Below are 17,964 nucleotides of genomic sequence, written 5' to 3'. Positions count from 1 at the left end.
ATGGGGATGCTCACCAGACTTTGGTTTGCTGGGTTCTTGGGAAGAGCCCTCTCCGATATGACATTGAGGGAAATACCAGGCCCTTTCCTGATCCAAGAAGACAGCAGCTATGGTACCAGGCCCTAAATCTGGGCACACCCTTGCCTGAAGAGGAGGGAGAGTCCTTCCATGATTTCAGAGAAATTATCAAAGAGGCTTGTTCCTCACAGCCAGACTTAAAGGATGAGTTGCTTCCCAGTTCAGATATGGAACCTTTTATGGATGGGAGCTGAAGCCTAGAACAGGAGGAATAGCCCCTTATATCAAGAGAGTCAAAGCAACAATGTATTAAGATAGAGGGCTGTTTACCTCAGGGGACAAAGAGGTTAAAAACAAAGACCAAACGCTACAGATCCTAGAAGCTCTCTGGGCTCCCAGCCGTGGATGTGGCGCACTGCCAGGCTCACACAAAGAGTCAAGGTAGATTGGAAAACCACTTAGCAGATTAGACAGCCAACAGCTGCCCTCCGTGCAGACACAGCCACGCAGTCCCCTCTGTTGCCCCTCCAGCCCCCCACCAAGGTATGTTTACACTCTTTGTGCTCCTAGAACTCCCTTCACAGAAGCCAGAAGAGAAAGAAACCGAAGAAGGGGCTGCTGAAAACCAGGAGGGCAGGCTGAGAAACACAGAGAAGAAAATTGCAATTCCTGAGATGACCTCTTCCAGCCTAGTCTGGCAAGCTCATGAAACAACCCACCTGCAAAAACTGCCCTACGAGAATCGTTGCTCCCGGCGGTGGTGGTGCACATCTTTAATCCCATCACTTGGGAGGCAGAGCCAGGTGATCTCTGTGAGTTCGAGGCCAGCCTGGTATACAAAGTGAGAAACCCTGTCTCGAAAAACCAAAAAAAAAAAAAAAAAAAAAAAAAGAATCGTTGCAAAGAAATTTGGTGGATGCCAACACTGACCCAGCAAGCTAGCAAAGCCTGCCTGCAGTGTGCTTGAAACAATCCAAGCAGGGACCCAAGGCCCACATGCCGACAGAACCAGGGGTCCTTCCTACCCATTTAGACAATTAAAAGTGGACTTTATTGACATTCTACCCAGCGGAAGGGACTGATAACTTGCTGGTTATGGTGTGTACTCCCCCATCACCCCCAGGCTGGGTAGAAGCCTTTCCTACCCTCACAGAGAATTAACTTGAAACTTGCACACATGGTATACTACCTTCAACGTTTAGGTGAAGTTGAGAGGATGAATAGGACTTTTAAAATGACACTGGCCAGACTGCCAAGAAACAGACCTCTCTGGGCCAAAAACTCTGCCACTTGTACTTACAGTTGAGGGTTTGTTGTGCATGTATATGTGCAGTCACTATCCCAAAGGACTCAGGGAACCTCCGAGAGTATGGACACACCTGCCCGTAGCAGTTCTTGAAAAACTTGGCTGACACAACACAAAAAGTCTGTCAAGTTGCAAGTATCAAGCCATGCATATGTCACATTCACACGAAGGCTGCTATGGACCTGAGCCAGGCGTGGACTGTGAGAACTGAGCTAGACCGGCCTCTGATCTCACGACCTCGGAGTGGAGACAACTCTGCCTTCTGATAGTACTTCCTGACTCAGCGGATGTGCATCCACGCTCGCCCCACTCTGCCTCTTTGATCCTGTTTAAAAAATTAGTCTGGAGGGCAACCTTGTTTCAGGATACCTTTAACCAACTCCTCGAATATATGATAATGCATGTTAAACGGGAGACGAGGTCCTTTCAGGCGCTTGTCCAGGTGGACCACGTTGACCAGGCTTTAGTCCACGGGTTATATTTCATCTCTTCCACTCTTGTTGGTGTGGGAGTACTTATTCCAGAAAGATTTTTGCAACTCAATTGCAAGAATAGTGTCGTGGAAGCTGGTTTACATGCATTACAAATATTTCTGCATACAGTAGACATTTATGGAGACAGAGACTCTTCAAGAGAGACCCCCCAGAACATGCATGTGACCTGTGGTTTTGCAGCAGTTTACAGGCATAGCAGCTAAGGTACTTAACGTAGTTGCATGTATGCTACTCCCATAGATGTCAGTGGTACAAATACACCCAGGAGTTAATCAATCCGTATGAGAAGCGAGCCGATGCAGAACTATAGACTGCGCATGTGCACCGTCGGTAAACACCTCCCCGCTCTAATCCCAGCCTTCCTTCTACGGACACTGTTTGTGCAATCTCTGCACCCTGCCTGTGCACATACAGTGCAAATATACCATAATTTTGTTGCTGGAACCCATTTAGTCTAAGCCTGTAGGTACAGTGAGGAAGGGAGCTTCAAACAGCATCCCCAGCCTACCATGCACCGCAACTGCTGCACCCAGGTGCCTCTGGGAAATGTAGTCCAAGGCTTGATGTCTTCACGAGAGGATTTTTTTTTCCCTTCCCCCTTTTCTCTGGGTCACAGGTTACTCTGTGTAGCCCTGGCTGTCCTGGAACTTGCTCTGTAGATCAGGACGGCCTCAAACTCAGAGATTCGTCTGCCTTTGCCTCTGCCTGTCAAGTGCTGGGATCAATGGGAGGCCACCATGGCCCTGTCATTTTTTTCCTTAAAAAATATGTATTTCTTATTTCACGTGCAAAGGTGTTTTGCCCGCATGAATGCCTGTGTGAGGATGTCAGATCTCCTGGACTCTCTACTCTCCATACTGACAATCCTCCTGCCTCAACTTCTTGGTGCAAACCACCCCACTCCCCACCCCGTTCGTAGTGCCAGGCCAGTGATTATCGTCAGGTTCTGGGGAAGAAGCATGTCTCCTATGGTATAAGGTATAGACATGATGCTTGGCTAGTGAAGTGGCTTGCTGCCAAGCCTGACAACACAAATTTGATCCCCTGGTCCAATGGTGGAAGGAAAGAACCAATTCCTGCAAAAACAAAACAAAACAAAAACAAACCAAAAACAAAAAACAAAAACCATACACCAAGCAAGACAGAATTCACTGGCAGGGTACAGCCGTTTTCATAAGCTCTCACTTTAATGTGACCTATAATTGCCATGGATTCCTTTTAAAAAATCGTATTTATTTACTTGAAAGTTTTTTTCCCCCTGTCCTGGAACTTGCTCTGTAGACGAGGCTGGCCTTGAACTCACAGAGATCCCCCTGACTCTTTCTCCTGAGTGCTGAGATAACAGACATGTGCCACCACTGCCCAGTTACTTAAAAATTTTTTAAAAGCAATTAATTTTATGTGCATGTGAACGTGTATAAGGGTGTGTGGTGCTCAGAGAATTTTTGGGAATTGGTTCCTTCCTTCCACCATGTGGGTCCAGGGGATCAAATTTGGATTGTCAGATTTGGCAGCAAACTACTTTACAAGCCGAACCATCTTGCTGGTCCTGTATTCCTTTTATATACTGTGACTTAGAGCAGTGGTTCTCAACCTTCCTAATACTATGACCCTTTAATACAGTTCCTCATGTTGTGGTGACTCCCAACCATAAAATTATTTTGCTACTGTTACAAATCATAGTGCAAATATCTTTGGAGATAGAGTTTTGGCAAAGGGGTTGTGACCCATGGGTTGAGAACCACTGATTTAGAGTCTTTTTATTCATTTCTATGATTAATTAGCAGGACTTAAGACTCCAGAAACACAAGCATGCTTAGATATGTATAGGAAATAAAAGAATGCTTTGGATGTTGATATAATGGATAATTTTGTCTAGCTAGTCTCAGTATCCACCCTAGCCTTTAAAAAAAAAACTTCTTGATATAGAGGTTTTATATATCATTTATATATAAATGATATAGTCATTTTTAAGTTGTTCAGGCAGGACTTGAACTTGTGACCCTCCTGCTTCGGCTTTCCTAGCAACCTGGATTAAAGAAATAGCATTGGACTATCTGACCTTGCCTGCTAATCTTTGAGTTGCTTAAAGTCCTCATTTTTTCCTTTTTTGCAGATTTGCATTTTTCCCATTAAGAAATTTAAAACTCACAGGAATTTTAATAAAAAACAGATTAACAAAGCGGGGGTGGGGGGGTGGGGGCGTGGGGTGTAGATTATGTGGCAGCTGGGATCCTGTTACCATTAAGGGGAGTCTGAACATATGGGGCTGAGGTAGACAGGATGAGTGACTCAAAAATGTCCATATTAGGGTGTGACTGCATGGCTCCGTGGGCAGTGGTGTTTACTGCCAAGCCTGGCTACCTGACTTCCATCCCTGAGACCCACACAGTGGAAGGAGTGAATTGACTCCTACAAGTTCTCCTCTGACCTCCACATGTGCACCATGCCTGTGCGCATATACATACACATACATAATGAACAAAATCAATATAACAAAAGCGTCCGTATCTGGGGGCTGAAGAGATGGCTCATTGCTCTTCCAGAGGACCCTGGTTTGATTCCCAGCACCCACATGGTGATTTACAGTTGTCTGTGACTCCAGTTCCAGGGCATCTGACACCCTCAGACAGACATATATACCGGCAAAACACCAATGAGCATGAAGCAAAAACAGATGTCCATATCCTAGTATATGAGCCTGGGAACATGGCAAGGAGTTAAGGACTAACTCAATAGGCTGCCAGTAGAAAAGACAGACAATCATATACCAGTATCCTGGTGGGCTCAGTATAATTACAAACAGCATGGACATTAGATTAAGCAATGTTTGAGTGAGACAATGTGAGGGGACAAGCCACTAACTCGCCTTTGCTAGCCTGAAAGATACAGAAAGATCAGGAGCCACGTAACACTGAAGCCTTCTAGACGAGGGCAAGGCAGGGACAGGACACCTTGCAGAATTTCTAAGGGTGCGGCCTTAATGTTTTGGCTTAGTCCAGTGAGACCCACTACAAACTTCTGAGCTCTGGTACAGCCGATAATAACCCGTGCTTATACAGTGCAACAGAAAAAGAAGAGAGACAAAAGACCCACTAATGAAATATTGATTGGAGTGAAACATCCTTCCTTTGAATATCCTTTCGCCCCATCTCAGCAAAGCTACCTCTGCAGACTGAGCCAAGACGTGCAGACAGACAGGTGTATTTGGTGTGTGTGCAGGGCCACCTACTCCCCCCCCCCACACACACACAGAATGAGCAACACAGCATAAAGAATGGGAGAGAAATTTTTACCACCTATCCATTTGACAGAAGAGTGATACCTAGAATAGACAAAGAACTAAACCAAACAAGAAAAGAAAAAGCCAATTAATCTATATGTGCTGAAATGAGATTTTAATCGTATGTTAATAAATAAAGTTGCCCGGGGGTCAGAGCTATTAGAGCCATAGAAAGAGCGTGGCGGTGGTGGCGCACGCCTTTAAATCCCATAGATCTCTGTGTGTTCAGGGATACAGCCAGCACTGGAGACATACGCCTTTAAGATCTAGAGGGCTGTACTTACAGGCAGTGACGAGGCAGTCATGTGTTTGGGTTTACAACCAATGAGAAGGCAGAACAGAAAGATTATTTAAAGACATACACACAGGAAATAGGTCTCTTTCGGAGAGCTAGGACCACCACAGGAGGAAGGGTGAGATTTTAGCTCTGAGCTCTGACCTCTTGGCTTTCTCTTTTACATTGGTTCTGTGTTTCTTATTTAATAAGATGGTTGGTTACATCTACAGGGTTCATTATCCTTAGCCATCATGGAAATACAAATTGAAGCCATTTTGTGATTCCCTCTTACCTTTGTCAGAGTGGCTAACATGTTGGATATAGTAGTTACAAAAGATCTGATTAAAATTGAATTTATTAAATTTATTAAAATTGAATAATTCCAATTCCTCATGCATGCTTTTTTTATTTTATTTTGTTTAAGACAGAGTCTCTCCATGTAGTCCTGTCTGGCTTGGAATTCACTTTCTAGACCACCGTGGCATTCAATTTACTCCTGCCTCTGCACCACACCCAGGTCACCTTGATTTTTTTTTTAAATAATACAAGGGAGAGTGTGAATTCAGTCCCTCACTACCACAAATTATGCAGTCAAGTTTCCTGCATTTCAGGAAATCGCAGGGGTCAGCACATCTGGAGTGCAATGGAGAGGCTTGCCCTGGAAAAATCACCTTCGTGATCATGGTATCTCCCCTGCCAGGTAAGTATCACCTTGACTTTTGGAGCAGGGTCTCTCACTGGGAACTACACTGGCTGAAGGGACCTTAGCCCACTCGAGCATGTAGCTCTGGCAGACCTTGTCTTTCTCTCCAATCCCCTCCGCCTTGCTAAAAACTGTTAAGAGTACATTCCTAAAGCTAGCCAGCAAGGCTTATTCCCTTATTTGGCCACTTCCTCCTCCTGAGGCTGACTGTCAAGGTCCAGTTATCAAAATATTGAAGTCCATCAATCAAAAGCCCCCTTTGGCTCACCTAATTAACATGCCCTGTCAAAATATACCACACATCCTAGCCCATTCTAACATAGGCCTACACTTCTTTCTTTCTTTTTCTACAAGGTCATTGACAGCTGTTTTTCTGCCCGAGTCAGAAAGCAGCCACTTTTAACTTTTCCTCCCCGCTTAATGAAGGATCTCTCTGTGAAAACTGGTGTTTGGATGTGGTTTGTGCCTAATCCGGGGTCAGGGAGGGAAGGGGTCTCCTTTAAGCCCCACCTTGTAGGTTTAAGGTATAAAATTAGAATGCAAACTGGACCTGAGATCAAAGTCTTTCCGGAGCTATTCTGGCTTCAGTCCACCGGTGACATCTGGTCCCCTCACTGTCATTAATGTCAGAGTGCTTATTCCTGAAAGATTCCACATCATTGCTCCTACCTTGCCCACATTGCGACAGCATGCAAGTACTTTAGATGGAACCATCTCTCTTGGCCACATTTTTCTGTAAGGGAAGAAGAGGAAAAAAAAAATGGTGCACAGGACAACTTGAAAAATTTCCAAGCGATTCAGATACTCTATTCACAGGCTTGCCGTGGTGACAGATCTGTGCATGCGCAACACATGTACTACGCATGCGCACAGTACCAACGCCAGATAAATCCACCTCTAAGGTTGGCGACTACTCCATAAACCTGTTTCCGCTTACCCACAAACTGTCCTGCGTATGCGCAAACACTGTGACTAAGAGGCACATCGTGTGAAAATAGCTTTCAGTTTGCCCCCTAACTTTCCTAGGAAAGACCCGCATGTATCCATGGAAACCGGGGTTTTAACTCCCAGCATGCATTTCACAGCAACTGCTGATGCCTCTGGGAAATGAAGTCCAAGAGTGTTAGACACCACAACCATTTGTCCCAGGTTTGAAACCTAACAAAGAGGTGCTTGGGTCCTGTACTGGGGGTGGGTGGTGGTGGTGTACAGGTCTTTACTTTTTTGGATGAATAGGAGTTGGCGTGATATCAACTTTGTGTGGCTGTTTCGGTGCCATGTGTGTTTGTACATCTGCACCTGCAGTGCCCTTTGATGTCTGAAGAGGTCTGGGACTGGAGTTATGGACAGCCGTGAGCCTTATGTATGTGGGTGATGGAAATCGAACCCATGTCCTGTGCAAAAGCAGCAAGACTTTTAACAGAGATCTCTCTAACCCCCCAGCCCCAACAGATTTTATTATTTTTTTTTCCAGACAGGGTTTCTCTGTGTAGCTCTGGCTGTCCTGGAACTTACTCTGTAGACCAGGCTGGCCTTAAACTTAACAAAATCTGTCCGTCTCTGCCTTCCCAGTACTGGGATTAAAGGTGTGCACCACTAAGCTCAGCCTGATTTTATTTTTATTCTTTTGAGACAAGGTTTTACTATGTAGGTCCTGTTGCCCTTGTACTGGCAAGCTTCCTGCTTCAGCCTCCTGGTTGCCAGGATCACAGGAGGGAATCTCCACCCCAAGTTTGGAGTGTCTGACTAGGTTGTAAGGCTCTCTCCGTGACTGAGTCTGCACTGAGCACAACACCAGGCTTTCCCCCTAAACCATGGTTTATTTAACTTTAATTTTCCTGTCTTCTCCTCTCTCTCCTTTTTGCTTTTTTTTGAGACAGAGTTTCTCTGTGTAACAGTCCTGGCTGTCCTGTCCTGGAACCCTCTTTGGACACCAGGCTGGCCTTGGATTCACAGAGGCCCACTTGCCTCTGCCTCCCGAGTGCTGGGGTTGAAGGCATGGACCACCAAGCCAGGCAAGTGAGTTGCTTTTAGTTCAAGAAATTTGTGCTTCACTTTAATATGTAAATGTACAGGTAATAATATACACAGCATAATTTTCTCTTGTGATTTTTTTAAAACTAAGACAGTTGAAAATTCACATCTCGTTGTAAGACATACAACAGAGAGATAATGGTATGCCCTTACTTGAGTTATTTCAATGGAGCCTTCTTGTAAAACTATAGTATATCACACCGAGGTCAGTGGCATCAACACAACCATTGCTGTTGTGTAGATTTTCCAGAGAATAGCTTTAAATATAAAATCTTATTGCTGGTAACTAAATAAGTCTATGTATGTAAAAGCATAGACTACATTCACTACATTAACTGAGAAAATGAATTATGACATGACAGATTATAAGCCTGGGGAGACGGCTCAGCAAGTGATGGTATATGGCCCCAAGTCCCAGTTTGATATTCACGATCCAAGTGGTAGGAGGAGAGAATTTATTTCTGAAAGTTGTCCTCTGACCTCCACAATGTCAGGCTCACACACATAAACACACTAAATAAGTAAATGTAATTTTAAGAAGTCTACATATAATTGGTGGGCTGATATCTTAGTGGAATTAAGACTCTATGCTGTGGTATGACTTTCTGAGCCATGGGCTACTTAACTATTTCCTTATTGGGAAAGATAGAATAAAAATTACAAAAACATCAGTGTCAACCACTCCCACCCCCACCTTTTCGGGAGGGAATGCACAGGTTCTCTGTGGACTCAAGTGGAGCTTGTCTACGTATGATGTCTCATTGTATTTTGTAGGGAGTGGAATCAAGTCCTGATGCAAGCATTCTGTCTATCACACACTCACATGCACAATGGGTCTCAAAATCATAAAGTAAAATAGCAAATATGTTGAATATTCCTAAATGAAATATGCAAATCTCCAAATGCTCCAAATTTTTTTAAATATGCAGATGTCAAAATGGAAATCTATCCAACTAGCTCCAAGTTTGAAAAATCCCAAATGCAGACAAGTTGTTTCTAAGCCTTTTGAAAATGGGATAGTTAAGTCAGGTGGTGGTGGCACAAGCCTTTGATCCCAGCACTCTGAAGGCTGATGTTGGAGGATCTCTGTCAGTTCGAGGCCAGCCTGGTCTACAGAGTGAGTTCCAGGACAGCCAAGACTACACAGAGAAACCCTGTGTCGAAGAAAAAAATACAAAAGCAGACAAACAAAGGAATATTTAAACTGCACTGCATAAATTAATATAAATTAGCCGTTATTGTTGAGATCAGTAACATGATACATTCTGTAATTCTTTTATTCTGAAGAGAGGGTCTCCTGTATCCCAGGCTGTCCTTCAACTTGCTATCAAGTAGTCAAGAAGAACCTTGAAATAGTGCTGTGATAAATATGGCAACATAGGTCACTTCTCCCATCCGCAACCCTACAGTCCCAGTGAATTCGCGAGAAATAGCAGAAAAATTCCTGCAGAGGAGCAACCAACAAGATACTTCACTTCAGAAACTGTGGAGGCCACTGCAAACGAAGTCAGCTCAGGCAGGAGGGACCTGAGCACTGCGACAACAGAGTGCTATGTGGTGTCCTGGAACAGACAGAGAATGATAGAGAAACACTATGGAATATTGCGTAAGTGGGTGAGCTTCGTGTGTGCATTATGTGCACATGTGTGGTACATGCAAGTGCTTTTACCGTCACAGCCATAACCTCAGCTTATGGATTTTCTTTTTTCCTTTCTTTTTTTACCTCGGAGCTGAGGACCGAACCTAGGGCCTTGCACTTGCTAGGCAAGCGCTCTACCACTGAGCTATATTCCCCAACCCCTATGGATTTTAATTAATGATACATTAAGACAGGATCATTATCACTCAGTTCCTGTCATATTCCCTAGCCACTGCGAAATTGCCCTTGCTCAGTAAATAACTCCCAAGCAGGCAACCCTAATTAAATGCAATGAGCTTTCCCTCCCAATAAAGTCCCACAAAACAAAACAAAACAAAACAAAACAAAACAAAACAAAACAAAACAAACAAAACAAAACGACATGAAAATAGCTGACAGGACTTGTCAGAAAGGAGGGGGAAAAGAGGAAAACGGGGCAAATATGCTCAATATTTACTAAACTGTAAAAGAACAAATACATGATTAAAAAGATTGGCTTATTAACAAGGGCCTCCTGCTTGTCTTGTTAATAGAGAAAACCGGGTGCAGCATGTTTTAAGAGCTTTCTGGGCTATCACTCACTGTCATTTTTCTATGGAGCTGTCACATCCCTCTGAGACACGAACAAGTACCCTGTAGTTGGAAGGGGAAGTAAAAGGAAACAGAACTAACACTCACCTGGGTTCACTTCAGAAGCCAACTCCCCTGCTGACACCTGCCGAGATGGCACCGGGACATAATTCATAGTTAAGGGGGCACAGCCAGACCAGAGTCCACGTGCGTAAACTTTATAGTTGCTCACTACTCTACAGAGATGCTCACACAGCCTGACCTCATTTTCCCCACAGAGAGAGCTCACATCAAGCAACGAAGACACAATCCCAGGTGAGAATGTACCAGTTATCCGGGTACTCACGGCACAGATGTCCATCCTGGGAGGTGGTAGGGGCTCATCATTCAGTTTGTGTCTCATATGCCTCCAGGCTGCTCCAGTCCATTTTCTTTTTTTCTTGAGTTAGAGTCTCGTGTATCCCATCTCTCCAGGAGTTCATCTTGCTTGGTTTTTTTCCTTTCAAGATCCTCTCCTTTGCATAGAGTCCCCACGGAAGACCGGTCCAGATTTCATCTGAGGACTGAACAATTTTCCGTCCAGAGACCGCTTTCCTCTCCTATTCCCGGCACCAGACCCTGAGGCAGGGTTTAAAGTGAACCCTGATGGCTGCCAGGTAGAACCTCTTAAAAAAAAAAAAAATTGTGCCTCCCAGAATGCAACGCTGCACGCTCTGCACGCTCTGCACTACTCACTGCCCCAGAGTCCTCTGGGGAATATTGTCCGAAGTGCAGGAGTTGGCTGTGAAAAGAGCCCGTCATTCTTTGGAGCATTTTAATTTATTCTTTGAGAATTTCATACTTGTGTACACTGTATTTTGACCACATACACTCCCAGCTCTTCATTCCACCAGCATGCAAATCGGACCCAATGGCACTGCCCGGATGCCTCTGGGAAATGGTGTTCACGTTGTGGGCATGCGCAGTCGGGCAAGCTTGAATGAAGCATTTTGTTATGGTGTTCAACTGCCTCCTTTATTTCGTGATATTGTATCATATTAGGAGGGGCTCTGGCCAGCTCCAGCATGGTGAGCGTGGGTCTGGCAGGCGCTGCCTTACTCCTTCATTCCCTCCACCTTGCTAACAACCATTAGATTACATTTCTAAAGCTAGCCAACCTGGGTCCATTCCCTGATTTGGCCACTTCCTATCCCTGAGGCTGACTACTAATGTCCTGCTGTCAAGTATTGAGGTTCAGCAATCAGAAGCCCCCTTTGGCTCACCTAATTAACATGCCCAATTAAAACTAAACACCTCATTCTAACGGTGTGTGTGTGTGTGTGTGTGTGTGTGTGTGTGTGTGTGTGTGTGTCTGTGTTCCCTTTTTACCCTTATAAATTGACATTTGCCTATGTGCCATGTCTGTCTCCTCTCTATCCAGTGGCAGCCCGTTGTCCCCGTGGGACAACTACCCCTTCTCCCTCATCCTCTGTCTCCTGCCTTTGTCTCTTATTCCCTGTCCTTTGTCCCTCTGGGGCAAATAAATCTCCTTTGTGCTGAGAACTTGGTCTTGGGGGTCCTGCCAATATTTTCCCTTTCAATATTTATTTTATTTTGAGGCAGTTGTTTCACTGACTTCTTCCAAAGCTAGTTTGTCATCGGTATTGTTACAGGGAGCTCACCAGAGATGACTGTTTGGGGGGCTCCACCTCAAGCCCTGGCACCCTGGTACCCCTATACCCGAAGAGTCTGGAATGTTCTGGTGGAAGATCCACCTCAACTCCCCTCCCCATCTTTTTTCCTAAACCTGCCCCTGCAAAGCCTGCCAAACATAGCCCCTCCCCTCAGAGAGGCTCAAGACCACTCCCACAGGGACTATAAGCACATCCCAGAAAACAGACTTGTGGTTTTCTGGGCTCTCATCCTGTCTCCTCTCTGCGGGGCCAGGGGATCACCTGGAAATGCTTTACCCATTAGGGCCTTTTCCTAATTTGGTCTGATTTAGTTTGCTGCATGGGCAGAGAGGCCTATCAGGGTGAAACAAACAAACAAACAAACAAACAAACAAACAAAAACCAAAAACCTTTTCAATGACCACTTGGACACAGTGTATAGCCAATTGAAAGTCTTTATTCCAGTGTATTATAGATCACACTCAAGTGTTCTAGTACCCTAGTGTAGCCCCGTGTATCTGGAACACTTTTTTCCCCCAACACATCCCGACCATAGTTTCCCCTCCCTCCACCACTCCTATTTTCCCTTACTCCTTCTCCCCTCTCCCCCAGATCTACTCCTCCGTTTATCTTCTGAAAAGGGAAGTCCTCCCAGGGATATCTACAGAACACAGCATAACAAGCTACAATAAGAACAGGCACAAATCCTCATATCAAGGCTAGGTGAGGAAAAGGGTCCCAAGAGCAGACAAAAGAGTCAGAGATACCCCCATTCCACTGTTAGGGGTCCCATGAAAACATCAAACTAGCAACTGTTTTATATACAGAGGACCTACGCAGACCCATGAAAGCTCTGAGATTGTCCCTTAAGTCTCCATAAGCCCCGATGAGCCCTACTTAGTTGACTCTGTGGACCATGATCTCCTGGTGTTCTCGTCCCCTCTGGCTCCTACAATTCTTCCTCTCCATCTTCCATGGGGTTCCCTGAGCTCCAAGGGGAGGGACCCATTGGAGAGCTTTGATTTGGAATGCTTCTGAGGAGGCACACTTAATGAAACCTTTTATGCATGTCCCCAAGTGGTTTCAGGGGCCACAGAATATTGCTGTTGCTGAGAAGAATTCACTGGAATAGCAAGCATAAGAGTAAAGTGAGGCTTCTCAAAAATCCTGGACACCAGGCAGGTTCCAGCTCTATGTAGGTCCCCCAGTGTTAGTGTAGGCTGTTCCCAGTTACAGTTGTTTTTATTTGCTGGTGTATGCATGGTCTTGTTGGTACCTGCCATGTATAGTAAGGGGGTCGAGGGTTTAGGCACAGCCAGCAGTCCTGACCAATTCCTGCCTGACAGGGATTAAGCAAACAGTGTACCTTGTCAAGGATAGACAACATAGAAGAAGGATCCCTATCCCCGATGCTAGTGGTGACTAGGGCAGTAATGCTTTTGGCACTGATTGGGCCCAATCTCATGGGAGGGAGTGATGGTTAGGATTGGGTCTTTCCCCTTTGGATGAGTAGGAGGTCCCTGTTAGGACCAACCAGTCTGGGGCTCAGGGAGGTGGTCTCTTCTGAGTGATAAACTTATTCCCTGGGTCTCTTTTGGTAGCTATGGTAGTTTGAATGTAATTGGCCCCCACAATTTCATAGGGAGTGGCACTATTAAGAGGTGTAGCTTGTTGGAGTGTGTGTGGCCTTGTTGGAGGAAGTGTGTCACTGTGGGGGTGGGCATGGAGGTTTCCTATGCTCAGGATACCACCCAGCGTGTCAGTTGACTTCCTGTTACCCACAAGATGTAGCACTCCCAGTTCCAGCACACTACCATGTGCCCTATCATGATGATATAATGGACTGAACCTCTGAAACTGTAAGTGAGCCACCCCAATTAAATGTTTTCTTTATAAAAGTTGCCATAGTCATGGTGTCTCTTCACAGCAATAAAAACCCTAACTAAGACAGAAGTATAAAAGATTCTTATTTCCCAAGTTCTTCTAGTGTCACGTGGAACACAGTCATCCTTATGCTGTCTCCAATTTCTCTGTCTTATGGTTATAGGATTACAGTTCCCTACCATACAATGTTGTATTAGTTAGAGTTCTGTAGAGTAACAGAACTTAGAGAACTCTCTCTCTCTTTCTCTACACACACACACACACACACACACACACACACACACACACACACACATACACACACACATACATACACACATATGTATACATATGGGATATATATATATATATATATTTATATATATATATATATATATTTATTAGAGTGACTTATAGACTGTGGTTCAGCTAATACAACAGTGGCTGGACCAAGAATCTAGTAGTTGAGGCTGAATGTCTTAGCTGATCTTCAGTATGCAGTGGAATCCCAAAGAAGTAGGCGCTAATGCCTGTGAAGGAACGGACTTGCTAGCAACTGATAGCAAGCAGGCAAAGAGCAAAAAACCTCCTTCTTCATTCTCCTTATATAGGCTTCATAGAGAAGGTGTCACCCAGATTAGAGGCATGTCTTTTCCCAGCTCAAAAGATCTGGATTAAAGGCATGTCTTCCTACCTCAAAGATCTGGATTAGAAGTGAATCTCCCTACTTCACATTAAGCGAAAATCCCTCACAGGTATGCCATCCGTTTTTGGGTTTTAGTTGATTCCAAATGTAGACAGGTTGACAAACATGAATAGCCATTACCAGTGTTTAGGAGGGGTTCCCCCTTTCTATGTGTATATAGCTGTCATCATGCTTCCAGGAAGCCTCAGTTTCACAATCCCATTTGGCACAATAGAAATTCCCCCCATTACCTGGCCTCTGATAATGTGGGGGCCCATTCATGGGACATGCATTGAGCTAGATTTTCTGTATCTCTCTTAAAAGATAGCTCTTCACAACCATCCCTTCTGAAGTTTAAGCAAGTTCCAAAAGTGGGTACGAAAGAACAAAGGTCTGCATGAAACTGGTGTTGTTCATCAGTAGCTAGATGACTACCACCTTCCCTGTGTCTATTATTTTTAATTTGCAAGTCCAGATAGGGGGATGGTGAGGGTTGTAGGCTCTTATCCCTTTATAGAGAGGAAGGAAAAGAATGAACATAATGTTCTGGGTTAATGATCTCTGGTCAGTCTTTCCTTTTCCTCTTTTATAGTTTATTTTCGCATAGAAAACATCCTGATTACATTTCCTCTCCCCTCTACTTCTCTCAGTTCCTCTACTCAACTCCTCCCTTCCAGATCCATTCCATTTCTGTCTCTCATTGGAAAAGAACAGGCTTCTTCTAAGAGATAACAACCAAACATGACAAAATAATATATAATATGATGAAGCAAAACCATCACATTGAGGCTGAACAAGGCAACTCAATAGAAGGAGGAGAGCCCCAAGATCAGGCACAAAAGTCACAGACCCACTCATTCACACATGCAGAAGTCCCATAAAAATACTAAGCTGAAAGACCTGAAGACATGGAAGACCTTTGCTTGTTGCTTCAGTTTCTGTGAGTTCATAGGAGCCTTGCTTAGTTTGTTCAGAGGGCCTTGGTCTTCTGTTCTGGGGTCCGCTATTCCTTCTGGCTCTTACACTCTTTCTTCCTCCTCTGTCATGAGGTTCCCTGAGTTCTGAAGGGAGAGATTTGGTGGAGATATCCCATTTAGAGCTGTATGTTTCAATCTCTTCTTCTTCTTCTTCTTCTTCTTCTTCTTCTTCTTCTTCTTCTTCTTCTTCTTCTTCTTCTTCTTCTTCTCTCTCTCTCTCTCTCTCTCTCTCTCTCTCTCTCTCTCATGTCTGGCTGTGGGTCTCTGCATCTGTTCCCATAGGAAGCTTCTCTGATGATAGATTACTGAATAAGGCATTGATCTATAAGTATAGCAGAACAGGTGTCATTTTATTGTTTTTTTTTAAAGACCTGTAGTATCTGGTTTTGCATTAGGTTTCTGGGCTATCTAGTCTCTGGTTCCTGGTTACCCAAGCAGAGTTGGGTATGTGTTCCTTCTTGTGTCAAATCAGACATTGGTTGGCTACTTCCATAAGTTCATTGCCACCATTGTCCTAGCATATATTTCAGTCAGGACAGATTGTAGGTCAAAGATAGATGGCCGGGTTGCTGTCCACATTTCTCTTTTGGTAGCCTGCAGAGTACCTTCCAACACCAAAGACACTAGAATGTAGGGATGAAGGCTCCATGTAGGCACTAGCCCAATTTCTTCATGTTCAATGAGTTGTGTGGCTGTTGTCCTCAGCAATGGGAACAAACCCTCAGTTTGCGGAGAGCAACCTATTTTCTTGACAACAGGCCTGAATTGTTTGAGGACCCCCTTGGCCAACAACTCATCTGAATGCAACCCAGTCCCTCTACTGGAAGCCTCATATAATAACAAGAGATTGCCAGGCCAGTTGTGATTTCTTAGTCTTTCTTAAAACACCTACCAGAAAAATTGTCATGCTAAATGATTAAATGTTAACAACAAAAACAACTTGGCACAATTGGGAAAAGAACCTGAATTCCCATTATCTTAATTTTTACACAACACTCTAGTTTAATCAGGCAATGAAAAGAAAATTTAATTGTGAAGGGAAAAAATAAAATTATTGTTGTTTCCACTGGATGAAACTATAATGGTTAGAAAGTCCAAAATTTTTAACTAAACTAAAGAGTGAATAATGAGCTGAGCAGGTCTCTATGACTTTCAGCATACCTGGGATATTTCAAATTCAATGTCACACCTCCAGTGAAGTAAATATTAAAAAAATATTTTTGTTACATTGTTTAGTAATAAGATATAGCCAAGCCAGTAGGGACTCAATCTCCCCCATTATCAGGAGACCTCATGAGGATCCCCTTCATATATTTTAGGAATTCTTCAATGCACTAGATTTCTACACCAACCCTCAACTGCTCCTCAATTCCAGCTGTCTCTCCCCAGATTCCCTCCCTCAACTCCATTTCTCTTCACTCTCCCCACTTGATTCCCCATTCCTGTCCCCCAACTCCCAGTCCACCCATAACATCTATTTCTCCCCCATCACAGAAAGATTCATGTATTCCTCACAGTCCCTTCTTCTATACCTAACTTCTCCGAGTCTATGTATTATAGGTTGGTTATCATTTATCTAATGGCTGATACCCACACATAAGTGAATACATACCATATTTATTGTACTGGGCCTGGGTTACCTCACTCAAGGTGTTTCCCCCCACCCCTAGTTCCTGCAAATTTCATGATGTCATTTTTTTGAGATAAGGTCTCTCTGTGTATCTCTGGCTGTCATAGAACTTGCTTTGTAGACCAGAGTGGCCTTGAACTCACAGAGAATCACCTGCCTCTGCCTTCTGAGTGCTGGGATTAAAGTCATGCACCATCATTGCCCAGCTGATGATGTTATTTTTAAACAGCTGAGTAACACTCTATTGTACAAATTTACCACATATTCTCTCATATGGAACACATACACACATATGACATGAACTAAGAAGGCAGCTACTTGTGCGGAGAAAGAAAATAAACAATAAAATGAGTGGCAAATGTGGGAAGTAAAGGAGCAATCACCAGTAAAGTACACTGGTACACACATCTGAAAACATCACACTAAATCCCATTATGTTATGCAGTAATTTAAAAACTAACAATAATTAGTAGAAAGAAAGCATTAGTCCTGAGTGCTGTGGTCTGTACAGATTCAGTTTTGAAACATGAAATTTCTCATCTTCATATAAAAGACTCCTCCCATCACATCTGTCTATGTCCACACTATAGACATTCCTAGGCAGCTAGCTCATCATAGAACCAGGGGGCCATGCATGTGTTAAATGTTGTTTTTTAAATATTCCACAAGATCCAGAGAACACCAGTCCTGTGTACCTCATCTCCAGTTCTAAATAACATCTACCATCCTCCACACAAAGTAATTGCCCCACATTTTTTGTGCTGCTTGCTCTGTAGTCCATACCATCTAAAGCTGTTTCCTCAGCCCACACTCATCAATGAGCTCTCCCACTG

The 17,964-nt window shown here is 44.0% G+C and overlaps 1 long non-coding RNA gene and 1 other non-coding gene across 3 annotated transcripts; one reads left to right on the top strand and one right to left on the bottom strand.

The window, feature by feature from the left end:
- Positions 1-5,923: 5,923 nt before the first annotated feature.
- On the bottom strand, positions 5,924-6,086 carry LOC143271374 (U1 spliceosomal RNA). The gene has a single exon (XR_013048595.1). It is a non-coding gene; the product is annotated as a U1 spliceosomal RNA (small nuclear RNA).
- A 917-nt stretch (positions 6,087-7,003) lies between these two features.
- Positions 7,004-11,641, top strand: LOC143272568 (uncharacterized). Of its 2 annotated transcripts, none has more exons than XR_013050232.1 (5): positions 7,004-7,230; positions 7,962-8,100; positions 9,424-9,721; positions 10,603-10,639; positions 10,832-11,641. It is a non-coding gene; the product is annotated as an uncharacterized LOC143272568 (long non-coding RNA). The 2 variants fall into 2 exon arrangements; XR_013050231.1 differs by having other exon boundaries at positions 7,006-7,230; positions 9,403-9,721.
- Positions 11,642-17,964: the final 6,323 nt, after the last annotated feature.

The sequence above is a fragment of the Peromyscus maniculatus genome, chromosome 1 (assembly GCF_049852395.1).
Source record: "Peromyscus maniculatus bairdii isolate BWxNUB_F1_BW_parent chromosome 1, HU_Pman_BW_mat_3.1, whole genome shotgun sequence".
In the NCBI taxonomy this organism is placed as follows: Eukaryota; Metazoa; Chordata; class Mammalia; order Rodentia; family Cricetidae; genus Peromyscus; species Peromyscus maniculatus.
The sequence above is the reverse complement of the archived record's forward strand: the minus strand, read 5'-3'. Positions and strand labels throughout refer to the sequence as shown.